This window comes from Saimiri boliviensis, chromosome X (assembly GCF_048565385.1).
Source record: "Saimiri boliviensis isolate mSaiBol1 chromosome X, mSaiBol1.pri, whole genome shotgun sequence".
In the NCBI taxonomy this organism is placed as follows: Eukaryota; Metazoa; Chordata; class Mammalia; order Primates; family Cebidae; genus Saimiri; species Saimiri boliviensis.
This window is the reverse complement of record NC_133470.1, coordinates 8,320,371-8,334,584: the sequence shown is the minus strand read 5'-3', so window position 1 is coordinate 8,334,584 and position 14,214 is coordinate 8,320,371. Positions and strand designations below refer to the sequence as shown.

The window sequence follows — 14,214 nt, the reverse complement described above, 5'->3', positions numbered from 1 at the left end:
ATTTGCTTCTGAAATCTCAGCTGTAGATTAGTAAATGTAATACTTGGTAATTTTTTGATCTGATGTTTTATCTGCCCTTCCTGTAATTTAGAGTTTGTACACTTGGTTCTAATTCTGTCAGTAATTTAAATGAATATAAATTTAATATCATAGCTCAAGAGACTTAGTGTCACTTTCAAAGTCCTCCTGTCAACCTGCCCTTCTCCTTTTTCCTCTTGATCCAAGATCCATTATTCTAAGGTTTCCAACACGTTTCATTTTACTTATACTCCAGACTTGAGCTTGCTGTAAACAAGACATTTATTTTTAGAGCTTTTTGCTCTGCATTTTACTCAGTGCCTTTCTCTTTCTGAGTTTTCACGACATTCCTAGGCTTCTGCTCAGCCAACATTTTAAATATGACAAAAACAAATGTGATGGAGGGAAGACTCTGGCAACAACAGAAGTGCCTGTTGAGTCCCCTTTGGATGGAAGCCTGAGACCCCTGGGTGGTTTAAGCAGAAATTTGAGTGAAGAAATGCAAAGGACAGAGGTGTCAGAAGGAATCTTCAAGAGTGTTTATAAACAGTATATGCTACAGAAGGTGCAGGGCTACTGAGACCTCAATTAGGAATGGGGGTATGGTTAGGAGAGGCCACTATGGTGCAGACATCCACCCACCCCAATTTCTGTAGAAGCCAGTGATGAAATGCCCAATGGTCCAATAATGTTCCTATTGGTGTTAGACCCAGAGCTTTGATTTTTATCACCTTACATGGATTTTACACATTATTAAGAAATAAGCTAGAGAAGAGAAATTTGTTACTAACAAAATCTGAAATCTTTCTAGCACTGCTACTTTCCCCCAACACCGATACTAGCCACCCATGACATCCTCTATAGATTAGTGTGCCTCCTCTGCTTTCCATGTTAACCTTTTAGCATCCATATCATTCCCTTTAAAACAGGGCTTCTCAACTATGACACCATTGACATTTGGAACCAGACAAATCTTTGTGGTGGGGGCTGTCCTGTGCATTGTAGGATATTTAGTGGCATCTCTCACTTCTACCCACTAGATGCCAGAAACCCCTCCTTAAGTTGCTACAACCAAGAATGTCTCCAGACACTGCCAAATGTCTCCTGAAGTCAAGATTGTCAGTGCTAAAGAACTACTAGTGTAGAACCCCCTCTTTCCTCTGCTATACTAGTTTGTCCTTCCTTGGTTTCCTTTATAACTCTGCTCCTAGCTCACCTATACAAAACGATTTATTCATTAATCCCACCTGGCTCTGAGCTTTTTCATCACTAAGTACCTTCTGTCCCACTGGGCCTAGACATAGATTTTACCAATTATGTTTTTTGCCATAGCCTCCATTTGGAATAAATCAGTTTTTGTTACTCCTTCCATATGTAAGGAAAGACTAAGTTTGACTTCACTTTTAAAAGTATCTCCAGAGTTACTGCTAGCATATTCTGCACAAAATGGCTTCAGTAAAACTTTGATTCAATGAGCAGAACTACATTTTTTTTTTTTAAAGGCAGAGTCTTGCTCTGTCACCCAGGCTGGAGTGCAGTGGTGCAATCTCAGCTCACTGCAGTCTCCACCCTCGGGATTCAAGCAATTCTCATGTCTTTGCCTCCCGAGTAACTGGGGTTACAGGTGCCCTCCATCACACACAGCTAATTTTTGTATTTTTAGTAGAGAAAGGGTTTCACCATGTTGGCCAGGCTGGTTTCAAACTCCTGATTTCAAGTGATCTGCCTACTGCTGGGATTACAGGCGTGAGCCACTGCACTCAGCCAGATCTGTCATTTTCTACTACTACCAGTTGCATTGCTTGATTTTTATTTATTTAGCACTTTTACCATTACTGAATTGCTTCAGGATTGACGAGAATGAATCTTTAGAATCTCTATTGAAATAAGGAATTAAAGAATTGTGATTTCTTTTATTCTGTTAAGAACTTCCAGTGTACTCACTTGATGATAAATACATTTTTAAAGTAAATATTCCCAACATACTTTGGACCACTGTACCTTTCAGCTATATGGCATGTACCTGGGTATGCCGACACTACACTATTTTTGTTGTAGATTCAGCAGTTATTTTGTGTACAATTGACAGACTTTTTTTTCCCAGGTCCTCCCTGGGATTTAATTTTGTGATACTCTTTGTATTTTCTCATGTCCCCTTAGTATTCACTCTATGCATGGAAGGCTGCTTATTGGGAACACCTAACACTCTGCCAACTGAGGGCATTTTTTCTAACAATGAGAATTGCCTGAGTATTAATAGCCAAGACAGCAATTCTCCCAGGCCCTTAGGAAGGCTGAGGTAGGAGAATTGCTTGGGCCCAGGAGCTGGAGACCAGCCTGGGCAACATGGCTAGACCCTGTCTCTACAATAATAATAATAACAACAACAACAATGATAATAACTGGGTGTGATGGTACATGCCTGTAGTTCCAGCTACTTGGGAAACTGAAATGGGAGGATCACTTAAGTCTAGGAATTTGAGGCTGCAGTGAGTCGTGACTGTAGCACTACACTCCTAACTCCAGCCTGGGTGACAGAGTAAGCCCTGTCAAAAAAACAAACAAAACAAAACAGAAAAAACAAAACGAGAAAAGAAAACAAGCAGCTCAGCTGGATTGATGGGGATTTGGCAAACAGCTGCCCCAGCTTCCTAGTTCCCCAGTTAGGACAACTCTGAGGCATATTCTATACTTTTTCTCAGTATTACCTAGTAGGATTGATAAAACTGCTCACAAAAGTAACTTGTGTGATAACACACCTCTGTTGGTTTCTTTCCCTTCTCTGTCTCACCTTCCAAATAAAGGTTTCTTTTCCTTCTCTGTCTCACCTTCCAAATAAACTACTTACCCTCAAATCTTTGTTTCAGACTCCACTTGTAGGAGAACCCAAACCAAGAATCCATGTTATAAACATGATGATTCAACATGTTTAGAGAAATCTTGAGCGAATTCACAAAGGCTTGTTAATGAAATGCTGTTGATCAGTGTTGTCACCAAATGTCCTAAGGCCTACACTCTGGGTGGGCCAGACTGCATCAGGGACTGCTGTGCACTGATGTGTATGTCTGTGGTGATGTGGGCAATGTTATTTTTCTTGGGTTTGTTGTGAGTAAAGCTTTTGGAAATTATGTTTTCCCACAAGTTCCACAAATGTTTTCACATTTTAGAAATTGTTTGAGCATTCTCTAAGCCATAACTTTGAAAGCCAAACAGTTTGGCTGTTGATATTATTTTTAAAGAAACAAAAGTTTTGTTTTGTTTTCAATTTTGGCTTTTGTTATGCTTTGCAATCCTTTCTTGCTGTCACAGCCTTAACTTACTTTGTCTTGTACCTACTTTTGCATAATACTCGTGGAGATATTTCACCAACATTTTTATATGGATATGATTGCAGTATTTTGTTTACTGATAATATTTTACATTCTAAATCTCTTATACTTATATTTTATTTAATTCTCGCAAACCCCCTAAACAATAAGATTATAATCATGGTTTAATGATAGAGAAGACCAAGTTCCAGAGAGTTTAAGTGAGTTTCTGTTCAGCACTTTTATCTTGTCATGAATTAGCAGAAACATTTTATTCATGTGATAAGTAACTCATGCAAAGACAACAAAGAGTGAGGATGTAATCTCCAAGGGAAGCAGAGTGTTCATTAGCAAAGCTGTAGGGTAGGGGAACTTGGGGGTGTATTGATACAGACCTCAGCAATCTTCCTAGGTCTGGTTTTCTTTTAGATTTGTTAATTCACCACATTCTCATGTAATGGAAAGAGTAAACATTCTCTGTATTGCTAGCATTCTTTTACAAAATGAACACCAGTGAACCAGATATCAAAGCAGCATTTTCCCAGTGCTTCTTTCACCTTCTAGAAAACCTCCTTCCCTATTGTTGTCAGTCTCTGGTGGATTATCAGCACCATTGACACTATAGTCCATATTTTCTGTATCACCAACCAGGACACCATGAGCACTGTGTGTTGGTTTATACACAGTCTTTATTGCATTTGCACTAAATTTGTATCTGGGGTGAGGTGGAAGTGCACTATCATCTCAAATGTCAATACTAAATTTTGAAGTCAGGTCCAAAGCTAGTAGATGTTGTTTCTTCCAGGAATTAGAATCTTGCCTTTGATAACCAGCTCTTAATAGGACCCTACTTGACAATTGCCGTCCCTTATGTTGGACTCAGTATGAGTCCTTTGCTTATTATCTGCTGTTGTTACCTGAGATTCTGTGGAGGCCAGTTAAACCTTTTTGGCCGTTTCACCAACAATGAACTTGAGTTATGACTAAGCCATTCTGCACGGGCGAGGATTCAGCTGGGAAAACAGAAAATCTGTAGATATTTCAAGAAAAAATATTTATTGCAGGAGAGAAAGGCTTATTAAAGCATTTAAAAGGACTGCAACTAGCATTCAAGAAATTAGGAAGATAGTAACAGCAGGTAAGCACCACTGATGGTCTCAGATACCTATTGTAGGTGAAAACATCTAGCAACACCTCCCATTGGTCATTGGCCCACGCCTATTAGTCGATCTGTCATCACCATATTGGACTTTGGCTTCTCTTCTGCCTTGTGAATGTGTCGCATTTGTGTGACCTCACCCTGAAGTGTATGGCAAGGAGTCTGGAAAATGTAATTCCCAAACTTCTAGCTGCTGGGATACAGAAAAGAATATATAGGAAAGAATATAGTTCTGAGTAGCCTACTGATAGTTCAGGCCACATTGTGTTTCTAGGAATTTTTCTGAAACTGATCTGTGAGCCTGAGGTTCCCAAAGAAGAGGATGTTATTCCTCCAAAACTGAAGATGCTAAGAAAAACATTTCTGATCTGGGACAGGGCAATAGAATCAGGGAGAAATAGCAACTGGGGATGTGATGACCCTCAAAATTAAGATTCAGTGATAGTTGTTGATGTGAAATAAGAAAAGATTGGGACCTATGCTTCACACAGAGCTACCAGAAATATGTTGCACACTTTAATCAGCTGGCTGAGTGTCTTCTCTACCCCTATATGTCAAGGTCAGAGTCTTTGGATAAGTTTTCTCCTTCAGAGACAAACTTAGGAAAAAGTCTCTGGGAGGCAATGAGATATGTCCAGGAGGTCATTCTTGCACACGTGCTCCATCCAGCCAGTCCTGTAGGGCATGGGACCTGGCCAGGAGTGGTAGAACAACTTTTGGGATTGTTTTTAGTGGCATATTCTACTTGTCATCTGATTCATAACATTTACTTACAAAAGCCCATGCTTTTGGCCTAGATACAAGACTGAAAGGCTGAAGCATCCATGAAATTGACCTAATGCTGTAAAAATATGTTACTACATGTTACAAGTCATAAAGTCTGATTTGTTCCTCATAGAATGCTATTGGTCAGTTTTTTTTTCATCATGATTTGAAATAGTCTTTGTATATTCATTATTACATTTTGTGAAGAAATCTTATTTAGGTGAATTAATAGTAAATATCAAATAATGGTATATTTTTCTCTCAAGAATATATTATAAAACCAGAATCCTGTAAGAGAAATTGTTTTCTTGGATAAGTCAAATAAAAAGTACTATAGCTAAGCACTTAATTTAATCAAACTGAGATACTAACTTCTAATTTTCTTAATATGTTCTTAATACTTTTAATTTTTTCTTAGGGAATTTTTATGGAAATTGTATTCAATAATATTCTGAAGGTTTTACAAAATTCTAGTTGGAAGCTTATATTTTCAGGAATCATTTCTATAGTTTCTTACTAGAGAAGTTTCTCTGAACGTGTAGAGCACTGACCAATATCATCCTGATACCAAAACCTGGCAGAGACACAACTAAAAAAAAAAAAAAAATGAGGCCAATATCCATGAGGAACATCAATGTAAAAATCTTCAATTAAATACTGGCAAACTGAATGCAACAGCACATCGAAAAGCTTATCCATCACAATCAAGTAGGCTTCATCCCAGGGATGCAAGGCTGGTTCAACATATGCAAATGTATGAACATAATCCATCACATAAACAGAACCAAAGACAAAAACCACGATTATCTCAATAGATGCGGAAAAGGCCTTTGACAAAATTCAACAGCTCTTTATGCTAAAAACCCTCAATAAACTAGGTATCCGTGGAACATATATCAAAATAATAAAAGCTGTTTACGACAAACCCACAGCCAATATCATATGGAATGGGCAAAAACTGGAAGCATTCCCTTTAAAAGCTGGCACTAGACAAGGGTGCACTCTCTCACCACTCCTATTCAACATAGTATTGGAAATTTTAGGCAGAGTAATCAGACAAAAATAAATAAAGGGTATTCAATTAGGAAAAGAGGAAGTCAAATTGTCTCTCTTCACAGACGACATAATTATATATTTTGACGACCCCATTGTCTCAGCCCAAAATCTCCTTAACATGATAAGCAACTTCAGCAAAGTCTCAGAATACAAAATCAATGTGCAAAAATCACAAGCATTGCTATACACCAACAAAAGGCAGCCAAATCCTGATCAAACTCCCATTCACAATTGCTACAAAGAGAATAAAATACCTAGGAATACAACTAACAAAGGGCATGAAGGACCTCTTCAAGGAGAGCTACAAACCACTGCTCAATGAAATAAGAGAGGACAGAAACAGATGGAAAAATATTCCACGCTCGTGGTTAGGAAGAAGCAATTTCTAGCAAATTACCACAGTGCCTAAAGAAATTTATACATTCAATGCTACCCCCATCAAGCTACCATCCACCTTCTTCACAGAACTGGAAAAAGCCACCTTAAACTTCATATGGAACCAAAAAAAGTCCACATAGCCAAAACAATTCTAAGCAAAAAGAACAAAGCAGGAGGCATCACGCTACTGACTTCAAACTATACTATAAGGCTACAGTAATCAAAACAGCACAGTACTGGCACCAAAACAGAGATATAGACTAATGGAACAGAACAGAGGCCTTGGAAGTAATGCCACACAACTACAACTATCTGATCTTTGACAAACCTGGTGAAAACAAGCAATGGGGAAAGGATTCCCTGTTTAATACATGGTGTTGGGAAAACTGGCTAGCCATTTGCAGGAAGCTGAAACTGGACCCATTCCTTACACCTTATACAAAAATTAACTCCAGATTGATTAAAGATTTAAACATCGGTGGCTCAAGCCTGTAATCCCAGCACTTTGGGAGGCCGAGGCGGGTGGATCACGAGGTCGAGAGATCGAGACCATCCTGGTCAACATGGTGAAACCCCGTCTCTACTAAAAATACAAAAAATTAGCTGGGCATGGTGGCGCGTGCCTGTCATCCCAGCTACTCAGGAGGCTGAGGCAGGAGAATTGCCTGAACCCAGGAGGCGGAGGTTGCGGTGAGCCGAGATCGCGCCATTGCACTCCAGCCTGGGCAACAAGAGCGAAACTCCGTCTCAAAAAAAAAAAAAAAAAAAAAAGATTTAAACATAAGGCCTAACACTATAAAAGCCCAGAAGAAAACCAAGTCACAACCATTCAGGACATAGGCATAGGCAAGGACTTTATGGCTAAAACATCAAAAGCAATGGCAACAAAAGCCAAAATAGATAAACGGTATCTAATTAAACTTAAGAGCTTCTGCACAGCCAAAGAAACAATCTTTAGAGTAAACTGACAACCAACATAATGGAAAAAAATGCTGCAATCTATCCATCTGACAAAGGGCTAATATCCAGAATTGACAAAGAACTTCTACAAATTTACAAGAAAAAATCAAACAACTCTATCAAAAAGTGGGTGAAGGATATGAACAGACACTTTTCAAAAGAAGACATTTATGCAGCCAACAAACATACGAAAAAAGGCTAATCATCACTGGTCATTAGAGAAATGCAAATTAAAACAACATTGAGATACCATCTCAGGTCTGTTAGAATGGCAATCATTAAAAAATCTGGAGATAACAGATGCTGGAGAGGATGTGGAGAAATAGGAACCCTTTTACACTGATGGTAGGAGTGTAAATGAGTTCAACCATTGTGGAAGACAGTGTGGCAATTCCTCAGGGATCTAGAAATAGACCATTTGACCCAGCAATCCCGTTACTGGGTATATACCCAAAGGATTATAAATTGTTCTATTATAAAGACACATGTGCGTGTATGTTCATTGCAGCACTGTTTACAATAGTAAAGACCTGGAACCAACCCAAATGCCCATTATTGATAGACTGGATAAAGAAAATATGGCACATACACACCATGGAATACTATGCAGCCACAAACAAGGATGAGTTCATGTCCTTTGCAGGGCCATGGATGAGTCTCGTGACCATCATTCTCGGCAAATGGACACAAGAACGGAAAACCAAACACTGCATGTTTTCACTCATGGGTGGGTGTTGAACAATGAGAACACATGGTCACACGGAGGGGAACATCACATACTGGGGACTGTTGTGGGGCAGGGAACTAGGAGAGAGATAGCAGCAGGTGGGAAGTTTGGGGAGGGATAACATTGGCAGAAATACCTAACATAGGTGACAGGGGAATGGAGGCAGCAAGCCACCATGGCATGTGTATACGTATGTAACAATTCTGCAAGATCTGCACATGTACCCCAGAACTTAAAATATAATTTAAAAATAATTTTAAAAAACTAAAGAGAAAAAAAATTCTAGTTGGAAAAATACTTTACAGACTATATATAATATCGAAATTTTGTTTCTTTTATAATTATTAGGATGCAAACAGAAAGGCATAGTAACCTCCAGTTAACTAATATGTAGGTGTGTTATTTAATCTGTATATATTGGAGATCTTCTTTGGTTGCAGTGGAAGCTGATTTATCACCTATTTTTGCTATCTCTCATTTTATTGTTTTTCATTGGAATAATGGCCCTTTTTAGACCTTGTGTGAATTTTTTGGTTCACAACGATATGCTAACATGTCAACAAAATGTTTTATAAATGAGTCATTTTAGCACCTGCCTCTCTTTGTGACCTTTAACACACAATGCTTTAGATCTCTGGACTAGAAAAAGTAACAAGTCAAAACTAAGAATCCTAAGAGACATGTTACTGAAAATAAGGCCTGCAAAAAATCATTTTAAGTTAACCAACAGTAACTTATCAGAGTATTATGTTTCACATTGTAGGAGAAACTAAGAATACCAGTATTTGTTCCAGAATTTAACTTCACTTTGATTTTAAGTACAAACATAAGTGTGAATTTCTGCCAGTTCCTTCTAGACTTAGGTTATGATGTGAAATTAGGAATTTGATTGTAGCTGCAATCAAATTGTTAATTGTTATGAATGATTAATGTTTGCAAAGTATGTTTCCAGTCTTTGCATAGATGTGCTCTTCTGGCTCATGGGAGTATCTTTCTAATTAGTAGGTGGATGCATACTTATTGTGTGTGTACGCATGTGAGAGAGAAATACTTTTCTCAATAATGTGCTTCTGATTATATACATCTTGTGAGATTTCATATAATTGAAAATTAGCTAGAAAGAATAATAATACTGATTTGTCTTCATAGCACATTTTCATATGCTTGCTCCATTACTCTTGTAATTTACATATTTGAACTTCTTTATTGTTATTAAATTGGATTATCTTATAGTTTTTTTAATAGTGGGTATTCCAACTCTTGGCTCACAAAATTACAATTAGTAATTCATTTCTTCAATGAATTTTAATACTGATAAATTATTTCAAATGAATTCACTTAATATCATTTTTATTTTCTTATGAGTTTTCTAATAAAAACAGTTTTCCTCTCTTCCTCTCGTTTTCAACTCAATGGCTTTTTAAAAAATGATATTAATGTGTAGTATAATTATGCATTTTTTCCAGGTGCTCAATGGCCCATATGTCTCTTTTAAAAATAACTTTTATTTATTGTGGGGTTTCTACCCAAAGCAGAAGTTAGTCCATACACAGGGACTAACTTCTTTTGGGTTTTGTCCCCAAAGCAGAAGTTAGTCCATACACATGGAAATTTCACAATTAGGCAATTAAGGTAGAAGTATAACAGCTGTGTTCAAAGTAATAAAGTTTCAAAATTATAAAGTGAATCAAATTAACATAAAGGCATTATTAACTTTTTCTGGAAGGCGTGAGTTTGCAAAAGTCTTGGGTAATTTGATTTGCTTATTCTCAAAATAGCCGGTGAACCTTGAGTGACTTTGCATTTCAAAGGTGGGAGCCAGAGGGAAGGTCACTGTTAGTACCAGAGTGGCAAAGAAGAAAGAGGTTTCACTTTGAAATCATCTAGGGTAATGCCTGCTGCTCTGTTCTGAGATTCTTAGCTAGATGCTATGAAGAAGTTTTGTTTTGCTTTGCTTAGTTTTTGTGAGAATCAGAAAATCAGTAATTCCTAGATTTGGAACTTCAGGTGGTTTTTAAAACTTCTCCTTGTTTTATAGTTTTCTCTGTTATTTATATCTTACTAACATTCAAATAATAAAGTCATTTTCATTTTTAAAAGAAACAAAAATAATACCATTGTGTGAGAGACCGCTGACTCTAAGCTTTCTGTTTTCTTGATACACTGATTACATGCTAATAGGCTTTAAAACATCTATACAGGAACATTTTAAGATTGTTTGAATGAATGATTATGTCATCTCCATTACAGGCTGCTAGACTGCAGTTTCATAGACTATTGATGTAGGTCTGAGGGCAGTTCCCCAAATTAATATGGTGGATACACTGTTTTGATATGTTTTGAAAGACCATTTTCATTTTACACAACTTCTGGCACGTTCTTAAAAAGAATTACACACACACCTTTTAAGTAGTTCCCCCAGTGTGGCTGCTATTCATTGTTGTCATCCTTGTTGTTCAGGTCCGGCCTAGTCCCTTCATGATGTATTGCCCCTGTTGTTCTTGCTTTCTTGCCCTTCCTAAGAGCTCCTGCTCTCTTTTCCGGTCCTTAGGTGGGGCAGCGCTTTTCTTGTTGCATATAGTTAGAGTCAGCCCTGCCTCTGGCCCCTCTCAAAGGATATGCTGTATCACCTGTCCCAGGAGGTTCACTGGTTAGGCCTACAGGGCTTCCACTTCATGAGTGTTGCCACTGGCCTCCATCTGAGTGTGTTTCACTACCCTAGCCATATGTGGACATCCAGATGTTGCATCCTTGATGTTCACGTGGGACAACCAACGCTTCCTGACACCAAGGAGGCCAGGGCTTTCTGCAACTTCCCATCTTTGACATGAGAAAAGGAGGTGGACAGAGAAACTTGAAATAACTAGTCTATTTTTGTCCAGAGCTGGTAGAAAATTTGGGTTGGCCAGATATAACTTTATTTCCTTTGGGGTCATAGCCAAACTTGATTTTATTTAATGCATCAATTTTCAAAAAGTGTTATTTTTATATACTTATGAATGTTTAAGGGTTCATGTATACATGCAGTTAAAAAATTAAAATGGTCTAAAACAACATGTGCTTTTTTAAAGGTCTCATTACCATCTCGATTCCTGAGTCTACCATTTTACTTACACAGAGACAAGTGATACCAATGTCTTGCATACATTTCCATTTTTCCTGTGTTATTGTATGCATTTATAAGCATACCCATTTCTGAATCTATCTCTATCTCTACATATACCACTTTTGTACAAATTATACTACCCCGTTTGTACACAATATCTTACACTTAACATACCTTGATGATAGTTTTACATCTCTGGGTGCACAAATGCTTCCTTTGTTTTAGCTTTTATTTTTAAGGGTTTTGTAATCTACTATATGGAGATTAACTATAAAATAGTGATTTTTTAATTTGTTTAACCTGTCCTCTACTGATGCATATTTCTGTTGCTTATCATCCTTTGCTTTGGATCAAGGCTTGGCAAATGTCTTCTGTAAAGGCTAAACAGTAAATATTTTAGACTTTGAAGGCTATGTGGTCTATGTTGAAAGTGCTTCACTCTGTATTACAAGAACAGACATAGACTATATGTGGCTATGTTACAGTTAAACTTTATTTATAAAAACAGGCTGCAGTGCAGGTGTGGCCCCTGCCCTAGATGTTTCCTTTTGAGAGACTGTCATAGCACCTAGCACTGTGATTGGCCTGCAACAAGTACTTAACAGTTGGCTGTTACTTGATTGATGGGTAATTTGCCTGGAAATTTGTCGTTAGAATAAAGAGTATTGTAACCAGTAAAAGATTTGAAAAATACGTTTGTATCAAAACAGAGAAAATAGAAAGTGCATGAATTTAAGAGCATTTGACTTTCTGGTGTTTTAAAAAATTGTTTAAGATGATGCCCTGACTTCTTTTCAAAGTGTAGTAAACAGGAATAAGAAAATGATATAATGGAGAAAGGATTATCTACCTCTTTGTAGCACTGCTACCCTTTGAAATTTCACTTCCTGCCCCATGGGCCATCAGTCTGACCAGTAAACTCAGATTCAACCACAAAACTGGGTATGTAACATACCTCATGGTTATTAAACCCACTTGGTTTTAGATGCTGAGTGTATTTTCTTGCAAATTCGTGTCATCCTTATCATGTCCACATACAAATGGCCTCCATAGGCTTTTCCCTGTTTCTGGGGTTCTAAGGAACACATGAAAGTACTTCCCTTTTCATTAAGTACTAAATTTGATACTTTTAAATTCTTCGAAGTTCTGTATTAGGGATGAGTAAACTAAGGCCTGCAGGCCAAATTTAACCTGCTGCTTATTTTTGGAGGTAAAGTTTTATTGGAACACAGTCATATGCATTTGTTTATACATTACCTGTGGCTGCCTTCATGTTACAACAGACAACTTGAGTAGCTGAAATAGAGAATGTAGAACTCACAATAATGAAAAAATTTACTGACCCTTTATGGAAAAAACCTTGCCAACCTTCTTTTTGATTGCACTATTTTTTCTCCCAACTTTGAGAATCTAGTGCTCTCTTCTCTGAAGTTGTAGGGGATCTATTGTTATTTTTTTAGGATGGAGAACTTGCAGTCAGCATGTTTCTTAGCTTTTTAAAAACAGGCGTGGTTGTTTGGTTGATTTATCTTTTCAATATTGTGAATTCCTAGATTATTTGTTGAGCAGACAGTTATTAAACTGTCTCTTAAATACTTATTAAACCTTTTATGTTCAAGCCTGGGAATAGAAAGACAAATTAGATTGATTTCCTGTTTGGGAAAAAGTTTGGGCACCAATAGTTAACATAGATAAATAAATCGGTGATTATAGAGGGTCACAGAGGTGTGAAGGAACTGTTACGGGAGGAGGAGCCCTCCATATTATCCTAGAGGACAGCAAAGGCTTGCCAGTGCAGAAAGGTGACATTGTGAAAGGATAACAAGGAATTGGACAAACTAGGAAGAAGAACACATTCTAGGCAGGCGGAAGGTACACTAAGCATGTACAAAGGTTTTGAGATCTTTAACAGCTTTAAACAGCTTGACGTAATGGAAGAAGCGGTGACAGAAAAAGAAATGAGTCTCATCATTTTTTTTCATTACAACACATTTTTATTGTACAAATTTGGCAAATACAGAAAACCAGTAAGAAAATTAAATTCATCTGTAATATCATCCGATGCTAATAATTTTTAACATTTGATATATGTCATTCCACTTTTTCTATACATAGATATTAATATACTGTATTTCTTTTTAAAAACAAAATTAGAATGTTGCAAGTCTACAGTGTTTCTTACTTTTTAAAGAACATTACACACATTTTCCATGTCATCGAGTATTCTTCTATAATATGTTAACAGCTACATTATATTTGATTGTATGTATATGCCACAATTCCTTTAACTAATCCCTCATTGTTAAACAGATTTTTTTTTTCTGGGTTAAAAAAAAATGGATACCTTTGTGGATAACTTCTTGTTCACCTTCTTAATCGTCTCCTTTGGTCTCCTCTTTTTAAAAAATATTTTATTGCACTTTAGGTTCTGGGGTACATGTACAGAACATGCAGGAGTGTTGCATAGGTACATATATGGCAATATGATTTGCTGCTTCCATCCCCGTTACCTATATCTGGCATTTCTCCCCATGTTATCCCTCCCCAACTCCCTACCCACCTCTGTCCCTCCCCTAGTCCCCCACAACAGACCAGAGTGTGTGATGCTCCCCTCCCTGTGTCCATCTGTTCTCACTGTTCAACACCACCTCTGAGTGAGAAGATGTGGGTATTTGACTTTCTGTTCTTGTGTCAGCTTACTCAGAATGATGGTTTCCAGATTCATCCATGTCCGTAC

At 37.5% G+C, this 14,214-nt stretch overlaps 1 protein-coding gene and 1 pseudogene across 1 annotated transcript in view; both read left to right on the top strand.

The window, feature by feature from the left end:
- Nucleotides 1–14,214, top strand: part of ARHGAP6 (Rho GTPase activating protein 6) — a 542,269-nt gene that overhangs the window by 94,910 nt on the left and 433,145 nt on the right. The gene's annotated exons all lie outside the window — the stretch shown is intronic.
- Nucleotides 5,729–5,815, top strand: LOC120366737 (small nucleolar RNA U3; annotated as a pseudogene).